General features: G+C 36.0%; 1 pseudogene; it reads left to right on the top strand.

The window, feature by feature from the left end:
- The first annotated feature begins 11,539 nt into the window (after window positions 1-11,539).
- On the top strand, window positions 11,540-12,068 carry LOC109435976 (large ribosomal subunit protein eL29 pseudogene; annotated as a pseudogene).
- The last annotated feature ends 841 nt before the right edge of the window (window positions 12,069-12,909 follow it).

Here is a 12,909-nt window from a genome sequence, read left to right as displayed (position 1 = left end):
ATTAGTAGCTCACCTTTATTGAGAACTTAAATGTGTCAGGATTGGTGCTAGGTATTTTCAATGTCACCTCTTATTTCTCTGAACAATTAACTCCTTAATAGAGACACCTATGCAAATCACTGCAAATTATTTTTACATAACACTCACATGTCTTCTTTCCCAGTCTAATTTAAGTGTTTTATTAATCTCTTTTCATTGAAGAGGGAATTTAAATTTAGAGTGACTGAATAACTTAACAAAATATTATCCAGAAAAATTAAACGATTTGTCCTTAATCACAAGACATTAATGTAAGTATCATAGTACCTTGGCTGAAAGAAGGAAGTCATTTATACCCAAACACCCAAAGATTTTGCAAGATAAATCCCAAATTAACAGCATTACTTGAGGAAGACATTTTACTTATCTGCATAACCAAAAATCCTACAAAGTTTTCTATAGTGTTCTCTGGGAAGGGAATTGGCAACTATTTGCTTCAGTTTTGAATGAACTTACAGGTGAAAGTACATGCAATATTAATCTTTGGAGTTACCTTTATGATAATTTTTATTTTGATATGTATTACACCTTTTACTTTTTCAGAAATATCCTGCTAGTAAAAAAAAGTAACCAATTAAAACTAGGGTTTCCAAATTCCAATTTCATCATGGTGTTCTAAAACTGAGAGTATATTGTTCACTAAAATCACTGAAATGAAAAACAGATACTAGTGTTAAAATCTAGCTTGTGTACAGGGAGTTTTAGAAACTTTCACACTTTTGTACTTTATTCTTCAGGCATGTTCATATCTCACAATCAAATTATTGTGCCAATTAAGTGAAATTGAAATTCAGAATCCTTGCCCTTCCTATTTTGTAGTGTGGTTTGGGAAATAAAAATGCTAATCATAGTTACAATTAACATGCATTGAGTGCTTACTATGTATAATGTACAAATAATTCATTTAATACTAAAAAAAAACCCTACGAGGTAGGTACTATTATTATTCCCATTTTACAAATATGAAAATAGAGGTTCCAAGAGGCTACTTTGAGCTAAGTAGGCGATTGAGACAACATTTGAATGCAGACAGGCTGGCTCCCAACTCCAGGTTCTCAAAGACTTCTTCATAAAATATGGTAGTATATAAAAAAAACATATCAAGTCTTTTGACCCATTCTCAGCCAATCAGGGCACCAAGAAAATACCTCAAATGCTGGTTTCAGCTCCTCTCTAACTATACCTGAAGAGGTTAAAAATCACTGCGATCAAATATTGCCTCATTGGAACTTGGTAACCACTAAATATGAGTTCCAAAGGTCCTCTGAAAAGTTAAAAAGCATTGCACAAATGTTAGCATGACTAATTTTATTGGCTTGAAATACCATTCTTTTTTAATAGTCCCTGTATATATGATATTGATACTCCAAATTCAGAACTGAGTTTAGATTGTCCAAATATCATTTAGCATGAAGTTCTTTTGGAATGCCGTACATTATTTCCCCTACCCCTTCCAAAACCAAAATTCTTAGACTCTATGATGTCAGTCAGAGATGATGCTAGAGGGGGAAAAGGTTTTATAATTATTTTCACCAAAAACAATAATCCTCTGCCAAATCCTTTACCATTCTAGACTGAGGTCATCATGACTTTTGGTTCTTTCCTCAAATCGAATGCGTCCTCCAAGAATGAAGACTCACCATTGATGATATGCAAAGGAATGTGACAAGTCCCCCAAGACCATCTCTAGAGATGAGTCCCAACAGTAAGTGCTCAGTGTTAGGCTCAAGATGGCATCAGCAAACAGCCGGACTCAGTGAGTAAGTACATTGAAGTCGGCAGTATTTACCCTAAAGCATTACCTGCTGGTATTGTTTTCTGTAAAAGCATTCATAGCACTTGACATACATACTTCATATATCTGTCCCCAAGTAGCTGCATTCAGTATTAATAATTCAGAGGCACCATCTTGTACAGAATTCCTTGGCAAACGATGAATGGTATGCTTTACTCAGAGCTAGAGCAGCAGGCTGACCTGGTAAACTCCCACCCTACCCCCACTCCCCAACATCTACTATCCTCAGCTATAGGACAGCTAATGGCGCTTGTGTTAGGAACAGTCAGGACAAAGGTCAGCTGGTGAAGAATGTCCCTAGGACCCCACTTAGCTGGCTCAGTGCCACGATGCAGAAGGGCGTGATGATGAGAAAGTAGGACCACAACTGTTGGAGCCCTGTTATCCGAGCCAATGTAAACACCGAACCACAAATACTTCCCTTTCCTCCTCCAGGATCCAAATGTCAATTGCTTCCAGCTTCAAAGTTCTGAATCTCTACCACACCTCCCTTTGATTCAAGCTTGCTTGGAAAGAGAACAACATGCCTGACTCCATCTGTGTGGTAAAACTGAGTCTCTTTAGCTAAGTCATCAGGAAGATACTAGGCGTGCATCCCTACAATATAATGCACCCTAGAGAAAATTCTGGCCATCTATCAAACGACCACACAAATAACAGGTCAGCCTCTAGGTGGGCGGGACTCAGGACAGACCAGACCTAGTCCCGGGCCTGACTAGGGGACTCAAAGGCACACTGTTGAACCCAGGGGTTACTCACATAAGGACTTTACCTTGGAACTGTGACAGAGGGACAACAAAGAGTACCAGTTTTTCCCTGCTCCCCTTTCCCAGCCTCACATTCTTTTGGCCAATAATACTGAACAATATAATATTTGTCATCCCTTTTCATTAATAAACCTATCCCCAGACTGTTAGCTTAAAAGCAGTTGATCTAATGATCCATTATGACCAGTTTGGCTAGTATGTACTCCCTTCTGAATGCTTTTTGGCATTGCTATCGATATTCTACAATTTTGGGGGTCTTTTTCACATTTTAAGGACTGTTCTATCACTCCCTTTGTTTCCAGTGCTGTAATGTCAGCCCAGCAATTGAGTTTGTTTTCTGCCTGAGGTACCCCTTTTCCTATCCTACTCCAGCAAGTGTTGCTCTGTTCTTGGGCTTGGCCAATGAGGACACCCATGAGAATTTTCAGGTGGGTGCTAGGTTTGGACAGTTCCTCCTGGTTTTTAACAGGTTGTTAAAATGCAGTGATGGAGGAGGGGGAAGGGGGCATGAGGTAGAAGTGAGGACAGAGCCCTTTAACTTAATAATGTTGGACTGACTCAGGACACTTCCTGGTAGCACCGTCTAAGTTGAGACTGAATTCTTCACTCGGTCCACCTGTCCCCCACCCTGAGTACAGCCTGTCTCTAATCCTAGTCTTCCTTCCACTGCTCTAATTCTCATGTTCCTAACAGGGCATTTTTCTTTTTTGGTTCCAAGTCCCGGGCCATATTTTCATGATACATAATTTTCCTTGAGTTCATACTAGGTTAGAATTTGACCTCTAGATTCAGAGGGCTCTGTTTCCTGGCAAGTGAAGAATTCTCCTTGTGAGAGAAGCTTAGTGAGAACAATGGTGCTGTAGCCAACCATTCCCAGAATCCCTGCTGATCCGCAGGTTAACTCCTGGCAGACTCAGTTTTGCTCATTTCCAGAAGTGAGAAACAGCCTGAGCACAGCCTGCTTGTACAGGATTCTCAGGCAAGTGGAAAGTAGCATGAGAGCAAAGGATATAGGTTTTAGAGTCTGATAGGCCAGGCTCCCAATTGAGTTTTAATCACTGGTCAGCTGTGTGCCACTGGGAACATGGTCTCCATTTGCTCACCTGTAAAGTGGAACCCATAGCCTCTTCAAGAACTGTTCTGAGGAAAGAGTGGGATGATGGATACAAGATACTGAACTTGTTTACTTTTCTCCAACGTAACATGCTTTTTTTTCTGCCTGAGGATCATGTTCCACGCTGCTGCTTTCCCTAAAGCATCCTTCAGCTTGCTCCCAATTCAGAACCTCCCCCTTGTGCTGGCTTTTACTCACTTTTCAGGCTTGAATGTATATATGTGCGTGTGTGTATACATATATACATTGTTTTTTCATCAAAGAAGCCTTCTCCTCCCCGCGCCCACCAGATTGTTTTTCCTCCCCTCACCAGGTTATCTCTTTTTTTTATTCCTAGAGTATTCTACACATTTCTGTATTTTATTTGGATTTCCCTAATTTTTCACTTTTTCTGTCCCTTCTCTGTTCCAGGATCCCATCCAGGACACCACATGACATTGGGTTGTCATGTTTCCTTAGGCTCCTCTGGACTGTGACAGTTTCTTGTCGTTCATGACCTTGACAGTTCTGAAGAGCACTGGTTCGTTATTTTATAAACCATTCTTTCATTTCGGTGTGCTGATGTGTTAATCACGGCTAGAATGGGGTGATGGGTTTAGGAGAGGAATTCTTATCACATCTCCTCAAGGGTACATATGATCTCTATCGACAGGACTTATCACTAATGATGTTGACCCTGAACACCTGGCTGTGGCACTCGTTGTCACATTTATCCACTGTCAGGTTATCTCACACACCCCCCCCCCGCCCCTTTCTGTACCGTCCTCTTTGGGAACAGTACCAAAGGAACAGGAAGTCACCATGTACAGCCCACACTTAAGAAATAGGGAGTTATGCTCCTCCTCCCTGGGAGGTGAGTTTCTACATAAATTACTTGGAAATCTTTTGCACAGGAGAAGTGTCTCTCCTCCATTTATTAATTTATTCAGCCATTTATTTATTCATATCAGTATGGACTCATATTTATCTTATATTTTAGGTTATAATCTAATGACTGTTATTTATTTTCTTGCTCAAATTATTCTGGTTTCGGCACAAGAGAGCTCTTTCAAGTTGGCTGCTGTGTTCCTTTGACACGCCCCATCCGTGTGTGTATGTGTGTGTGTGTGTGTGTGTGTGTGTGTGGCATTTCATTATTTTCTGGCATTACTAGATAGTTCAAGCTCATCTTGTATATTCACCGCCTCAGTCCAAGGAGCTCTGATTCCCCATCTGAGAAGGTATTAGAAACCATGATCTGCACACTGAATGTGCTCACTGCTGACAGAGCAGGGAAGTATGTATGTGTATTTCTGTATGTATTAATCCATATCTATACTAAACCAAACATGAGTTTGTACTGAGGTCTCCAACTCCAATTCAACACTACATGGTCCATTCTAGTCTCTCTTCCTTCCTTGCTTATCTGTAACCCCCCACTCCTACAGTGAGAACCTGGCTCACACCATCTACCATCCATTTACTTAAGTGTTCAATTCCAGTATACACATATAGTGGTTTCAGAATTGTTAACCCAAGCCCTTGTGGGAAACAACTTTACCAAACAGAGTACAGTTCTTATGTGCAATTCCTTATGGCTTTAGTCTTACAGTCTACACTCACTTCCAAAGTTACTTAGGTCAGCAACCCCCAGCCCACCGTAAACTTCCTTCAGTGAGGTTACTTTATACATTTAGAATACAGTGAAACTCTTTTGTCATCACCTGCACTCCATTCTGGGACCCTCTGACTTCCTAAGTAATTTTTTTACATTTGCATCTATTACGGTTCACTGTTTGTACTGCAAAGTTCTATGGGTTTGAACAAATGCAAAGTGTCATGTATTACAGTATCATATAGTTTCACTGTCCTAAGGAATTCGCCATGCTTCACCTGGTTGACCCTTCCCTTTCCCCAAGTCGCTTTATTGTTTTAAATCGCCAGCTTCCCTCTTAAACTGGAAATGCTCCAACATAATAGAATAGGGGCAGCATGGTTTTTTCGACTTCCATAGTGGAACACTGGTGCTCATAAAGAAGATGAAGATATTTTGGGGGACTGCCACACATGAGGCTATGGAGGTGTTTAAAGGTGATTAAGAGAAACTACAGATGATTCACAATTTGTTTAACTAGACCATAAATTCCATGGTAGTGTAGACCATCTAGGTTTTGGGTTTTGCTATACTCTCAGTGCCTGCAAATACTTTACATTTAAGAGAGCAGGAGTCCTAGGCCACTAATATAAGGCATGGTTGTGGGGTCTTAGGGACAGTTATTTCAAGACCACTAATGGAGAGTGACCCCAAAGAAAAGAGTAGGAGGGAAAAATATCCACCTATTCAAAATAAGCCTAAAAATATAAATTCCAAAGAAAACAAGATAAGAAAAAAGCCAACAAAATCAATAATCAGAATATGAATTAACTGCGAAAAGAAATAAAATAACAGTACAATCTGAAATAGATGTCAAAATAAGTATGTTTAGGGTCCTCTAAGAGATAAATAAGGGAATAATAGCAACAAATAAGAACAAAATTATGAAACATAAAGAAAACAAATGGATTTTTAAAAAAATTGAAATTCAGTTGAAAAATATAGTTGTTGATCTAATAAACTCAATAACAGGATAATCTCTTGACTAGATACAATTAAAGGGAGAATTAGTTAATTGGAAGAAAGTACTAAAATTTTTTTCTCTAAAATACACATAAAAAAATAGAGCTATTTTAAGAAAGAAAGAGCTGTTGAAAGGTGGATAATATATTGAGAATTCTCCACTTCCATTAAATAGGAGTCCTGCAAGTAGAAAAATCAAGGTGAAGATGGAGAGGGAATATGCAAAATAACAATGGTTGAGAGTTTTCCAGCAATGAAGAAAGACATGAGTCCCTGGATTATAAGTATGCGCCACTACTGAGCAAAATAAAGAAAATAAAGAGACCTACAAAATAAAGAAAAATATTCTAAAAACATAAATGCCAAAAGTGAACCTTTAAAACTTTTAGAAGTATAGATAAATGTCTTTCTGGCCTTGTGGTAAGGTAGGGTTTCTTAAATAATACACTAAAAACATTAGCTTTAAAGAGAAAATTCATAGATTCAACTACATTAAGATTGTTAAAACTCCAGCTCAAAACAAATAAGCAAACATACTTTTAAAAAATGAAAAATCAAACAACAAACTGGTTAGAGATACTTATATAACCAATAACATATTCTAATTAAGAATATATTTTAAAATTTCTACAAGTCAATAAGAAAGAAGCAAACAACTCAATTGGGGGGGGAAGAGTTTTCTGAATTCCACAGAAAGGAAAACTTACAGCTAATAAAAAAAAAAAAGTGAAGAGATGTCCAACCCCACTAGTCATCAAGAAAACAAAGAAGACAAAATGAGATGCCATTTTTTGTACTACTTTGATCTGTAAAAATTTTAAAAATCTGAATATATTGAGTTTTGGCAAGAGGGTGCATCAATGACATCCCCATGTATAATTACTGAGAGTGTAAATTGATACAGTTATTTTAAAAATCTATTTGACATTATCATGTAAATTTGAACATCCTTATACCCCACAACTCAGCAATGCCACTCCTAGATATATACTCAAGAAAAATTTAGCACATATGTCTGAAGTGATATGTACAAAAATGTTATAGCAGCACTACTCATAATATCAAATATTTGAAACTCTGTAGATGTCTATTGACAGGGAAAAGTTAAATTTTGTAAGTTCATACAATCAAATACTTCATAGCAGAGAAAATGAAAGAATTACAATAGCATACAATGATTTGGATGAATCTTAAAACATTGTGTGAAGAACACAAGTCCAAGAGAATTATATATAGTAAAATACTTTTAAAAATAAAGTTCAAAATCAATACATAAAAGGGAAAAGTAAAAGAGGGACATGTTCAACACTGAAGGAGGAGGAAGCCATAAAGAAAAATTATCTGGATATATTAGATATGAAAAAACATAATGGAAAGAGTTCAATTGATAGCTTGAATGGCAACAGGTAATAATTTTAAAGGGTCATATTAAAGAACTCTCCCAGAAAACACCAAGAATTATTAAGAAAACAAGAAAATATATAACATATTTACAAATGCCAGAAGAGAAAAAAAAATAGTTGAGAGGAAATAAATGACTGAGAATTTCCCATATTTCAAAGATATATAACCTTCAGATTAAAAAGAAGTACAGAGTAAATATAAAAACATCCCACGCTAAGCACTCACATAGTAAATTATAGAATTAAAAAGCATCAGAACCAAAGAGAGATTTCCAAAAGCTTCCAGAACAAAGAAGCAGGTCACCTACAGAGGAACAAGATTCAGTTTGACATCAGACTTCTTAAGTGTAGCACCAGAGCAGATGGCAATGGAGAAATATTTTCAAAATGTTGAAGGAATTATTTTAAAGCCTGGAATTTTAAATCCACAGAAACCATCATTTAAAAATAACTATGTACTAAAGATATTTTTATGCACGGAAGAGTTTGCTACAAATACTTTTTTTTTTTTTTACAATGAAGAATATTACATAGTTTATTACTATTTGCAAATTGTGTGCTACACAGCCTTTATATTGGTAAAATTTATAACAAAAATATATATCGGGGGTGCCAAAAAATGTATACACGTGACTTGTATTCATCTTTTGTTATTCAATATATATTATTACAATTTTAATACAGTTTTTCTTTACTTAAAAAGTGCATACACTTTTTAAAAAATTAATTTCAGGTGTACAAAACAATGTAATAGTTAGACATTTCACCCCTCATAAAGTGATAACCCCCTCCCCCAATCTATTACCCCTCTGACATCGTATATATCTATTACAATTCCACTGACTCTAGGAAACACTCTTTGAGAAAGTATTCCAGCAGGAAGAGAAATTAATTCAGGAAGATAATATAATGTAAATGAAGGATTTACTGAAATAGATTTACAATCCAAAATTAAAATTCTAGATAATATCAACAAAATGAACAGGGGGATGGTGTAAGAAAGAAAAAATATATAAACAATTTTATACATGAGCATAGATGCACAAATTCTAGAGAAAACATTAGCTAACTAAACCTAAGAACGTCCAGCCTGATCAACAGTTTATCCTAAGAAGTAAGGGCAATTAATATCAGAAAATCTATCAATGTAATTTAGCACATTAAAAGTAGATGCAGAGAAAGTATTTCATAAAATTAAATTAAAATACTTATCTTTAATTTTTAAAAATATCTCTTAGACAAAGGAAACTTTTTCAACTTGATAAAGATTTTACACCCAAACCCTAAAGCAAACATCAAACTCAACAGAGAGTCTTACGGACATATTTCCCTTAAGATCAGGAATAAAACAAGCATTTTCTCCATCACTACTACTTTTAACATAACATTGAATATAAAAGGTAGAAGATTAGGAAGGGAAAAATCAAAACAATAGTTATTTGCTGATATGATTACCTGTACCGGGAACCTAATAGGGGCTGTTAGAAATAACAAGAGACTTCAGCTAAACTTTTATAGAATTCCTCTATGACAGCAATAACCAATATGAAAATCAGGTATAATTCACAGTAACAACAAGTTTTATAAAGTATGTAGAATACACACAACTTTTATAGAGAAAAAATTGTCAACTCATAGGATATTATAAAGGAAGATTTGAATAAAATAGAAAGACGGGCCACGCTCATGAGTGAGCTAGAGCATCTGATGATATAAAGATTTTAATCTGACCAAATTAGTGTATAGAGTCAATGCAAAGCCAATTAAAATTCCAGTAGGACTCTTTTTAGAAACTCAACAAACTTATTTAAAAATTTTTATGGAAGAATGGAATTTCTTGAATAGCTGAATCAATTTTGAAAAAATAAAGTATAATGAGGCAATTTACTCTATCAGATGTGAAGGCAAATAGATATAAGTAGAAAAAAGAGAGCTCAAAATTACACTCCTGCATATGTGTTTTTGATTTATCAAAGAGGAGATAACCACAAGTTGATATCAATAGAATGGATTATTTAGTTAATAGTGCTAGAAAACTGGCTTATAATATGGAGGAAATTTACCTCATAGTATTTGCAAAAATATATTCCAAATGGATTAAAGATCAAAATATGAAACTATAAAGTTAATAAAAAAGTTGGAGTAAATCATACCTAAGGGTGGGGAATGGCATTTTGAATGGTACCCCCAAACCACCAACTGTAAGGTGAAGCTTTGATGGCCCTGCATCAACTGAAAGAATTCTGTTAAATGAAGTATACGATATGTACAGTTAATAGCTGGGTGACAACTTGGAGAAGGTATATATATAAAATCAAAATCCAATAAGAAATCAATATCTAGAATAAAAAAGAACTACAAATGAAATAGAAAAGGATGGCAAAACCAATAAACAAATATTTGTAGGTGATATACTTAATGGGAGAGAAGTAAATAAGCTTCTTAGGTCTTAGGAGAGTTCGCTAAATTGGCCAGTTGCAAAATAAATATACACTACGTCAGCAATAGTCTGTTAGAAAATATGAATTAAGATTCCATTCATTAAAGCAATAACAACAAAATGAGATTTCTAGACATAAATGTAATAAGAAATTTACTTGATGCATGAGAAAACTGAGGAATGAAGAGCTAGAATAAAATCATGTTTCTAGATGGGTAGACAGGATTTTGCAAATTCTCAGTTCACCATTATTTATGAATCTTAATGAAATCGCGATAAAATCCTTAAAGGACTTTTTTGGAACTTGAGTAAATCGTTTAAAAAGTTTATCTGGAAAAATAAATAGATGAGAAGAGCCAATAAACTTCTAAAAAGAAGAAAAGTAGGGTGGAATTACATTAGTAAATATTTATCCGCATTATAATTCTACAATAATAAAAAGTATCCTCTCAGAATAGATAAACAAATAAATGAAACAAAATAGAAAGTTTAGAGCAGATAATGGTGTGTGTAAAAATGCAATATATGGCAAAGGTGGCATTTCAAATTTTTCAAAAAAAGAAATCATTCAATAATAATACTAGGAGGATTACCTAATTATTTGGGGGGGGCAGGAAATAAAGTCATAATCCCATCTCACAATATCTTCAGTATAAACTATGGCGTGATTGAAAGTTTAAAATATTAAAAATGAAATAAAAGAACAAGCAAAAGCACACACTCTTTCAGAAGGGAGCTTACACAAGTAAAAGTAGAATTCATATGTTTCTGACAACAGAAAATGAAAACATTTTATGTGTAAAAAAATCAAGATAAATGAAGTTCACAGGCATACGAAAACTGGGTAATTATGATTGTAATATGTAACAAAAGATTAACATCTTTAATATATAAAAAGCTCTTAAAACATTAATACAATAGAAAAGGAAAAAGGATATAAACCCTCAAGTGGCAAAAGAAGAAATAAAGGGCTCATATAAGTTAGGAGGAAATTTAACACACAGGAACTCAGATACATGTAAATTAAACAATGAAGTATAAATTTTTACCTATAAAACTGGTGAAGGAGGTATGGGGCAATAGAAAATTTCACATGGTGTTAATGAAAGTATAAATTTCTTAAAAACAAAACAAACAAAACCTTCTGGCAATATGTATGAAAAGCCATAAGACTGTGCATACTCTTTGACCCAGAATTAGAATTTATCAAACTATAGTGAGAGGTGCTAAAGCTTTGAGTATAGGGATATTTATCAGAGTTATGTATAATTGTGAAATGTTCAAAACAAGCTTAATGTCAATGAGTAACAAACTGACTACATGATATGATGGAATATGCAACAATCACTAAAAGTTATGTTCTATTAAGAATGCTTTCGCTTCCTTCTTCTCTTCAGGTCCCAGGAGTTTTGGAGTTGCGGGCTTGGCTGCAGACATGGCCAAGTCCAAGAACCACACCCCGCACAACCAGTCCCGAAAATGGCACAGAAACGGCATCAAGAAACCCCGATCACAAAGATACAAATCTCTTAAGGGGGTGGACCCCAAGTTCCTGAGGAACATGCGCTTTGCCAAGAAGCACAACAAGAAGGGCCCGAAGAAGATACAGGCCAACAACGCCAAGGCCTTGAGTGCACGGGCTGAGGCCATCAAGGCCCTCATAAAGCCCAAGGAGGTCAAGGCCAAGGTCCCAAACGGTGGCAGCCGCAAGCTCAGTCGACTTGCCTACATCGCCCACCCCAAGCTTGGGAAAGATGCTCGAGCCGGCATCGCCAAAGGTCTCAGGCTCTGCCAGCCAAAGGCCAAGGGCAAGGCTCAAACCAAGGCCCCAGGGGTCCTGCAGCTGCAGCTCTGCCTCCAGCTCAGGCTCCGGCTCCCAAAGGTGCCCAGGCTGCCACAAAGGCTCCACAGTAGTGGCCTGTCTGCCAATGGAGGACAGAGAGACTGGGGGACCTTGGGCTGCTGTCTGTGTGGGGCTGGTGTCCTCCTGTGCTATCTGGACCAATAAAGTTGAAGCAGGATCTGGCAAAAAACACACACCAAAAAAAACAACAAGGAATGCTTTATTACATAGAAAATATTCTAAGCATATTAAGAGAAGGAAAGCAAAGGAAAGCAAATTAGAAGATGGTATTATCCCACACTTAGGAAAAAGAAAACCCTAAAAGAATATATAACAATATGTTAATAAATGTATATTTCAGAAGGGAGCTTATAAATAATTTTAATTTCACCTTTGTGCTTCTCTGCACTTTACAAATTTTCTACAATGAATACGTATGTATTTTGTAACCAGAAACATATAATAAATGTTAGTTTTATAAATTACATTGGAACAATGGAAATATAAATGTATTTTCTGCTTCCACCAATGTATTTACATTTAAATATATTCAGGGAAAATGTAGTATCAGGAAACATTAATAATTTATATGTAGCGAGCCTGGACAAGTATAAACATTTCACTTGGCTTCTATTTTTACTGTCTATTCTACTAATTGGCACAGAAGTTCTACCTGGGCCCCAAAGCCACAAACTCCAAACCATGGATCAATTAGCCCAAACTTTGATAGTCATTCTATACTTCTTGGCCTCTTATTTTCTCTTGAACACATGCTTCATTCAGTGTTGGCACATTCATTATAGTTACTAAGGACTTGCTGAAGGGTATACACATAGAAATACAACTGGGGAGCAGTTACTCTCAACTACTTCATCCATTCATTTCTTCTTGCCTTCAATTATTCATTCATCT

Source organism: Rhinolophus sinicus, chromosome 15 (genome assembly GCF_057876585.1).
Source record: "Rhinolophus sinicus isolate RSI-liver-muscle chromosome 15, RSI-T2T, whole genome shotgun sequence".
Lineage (NCBI taxonomy): Eukaryota > Metazoa > Chordata > Mammalia > Chiroptera > Rhinolophidae > Rhinolophus > Rhinolophus sinicus.
The sequence above is the reverse complement of the archived record's forward strand: the minus strand, read 5'-3'. Positions and strand labels throughout refer to the sequence as shown.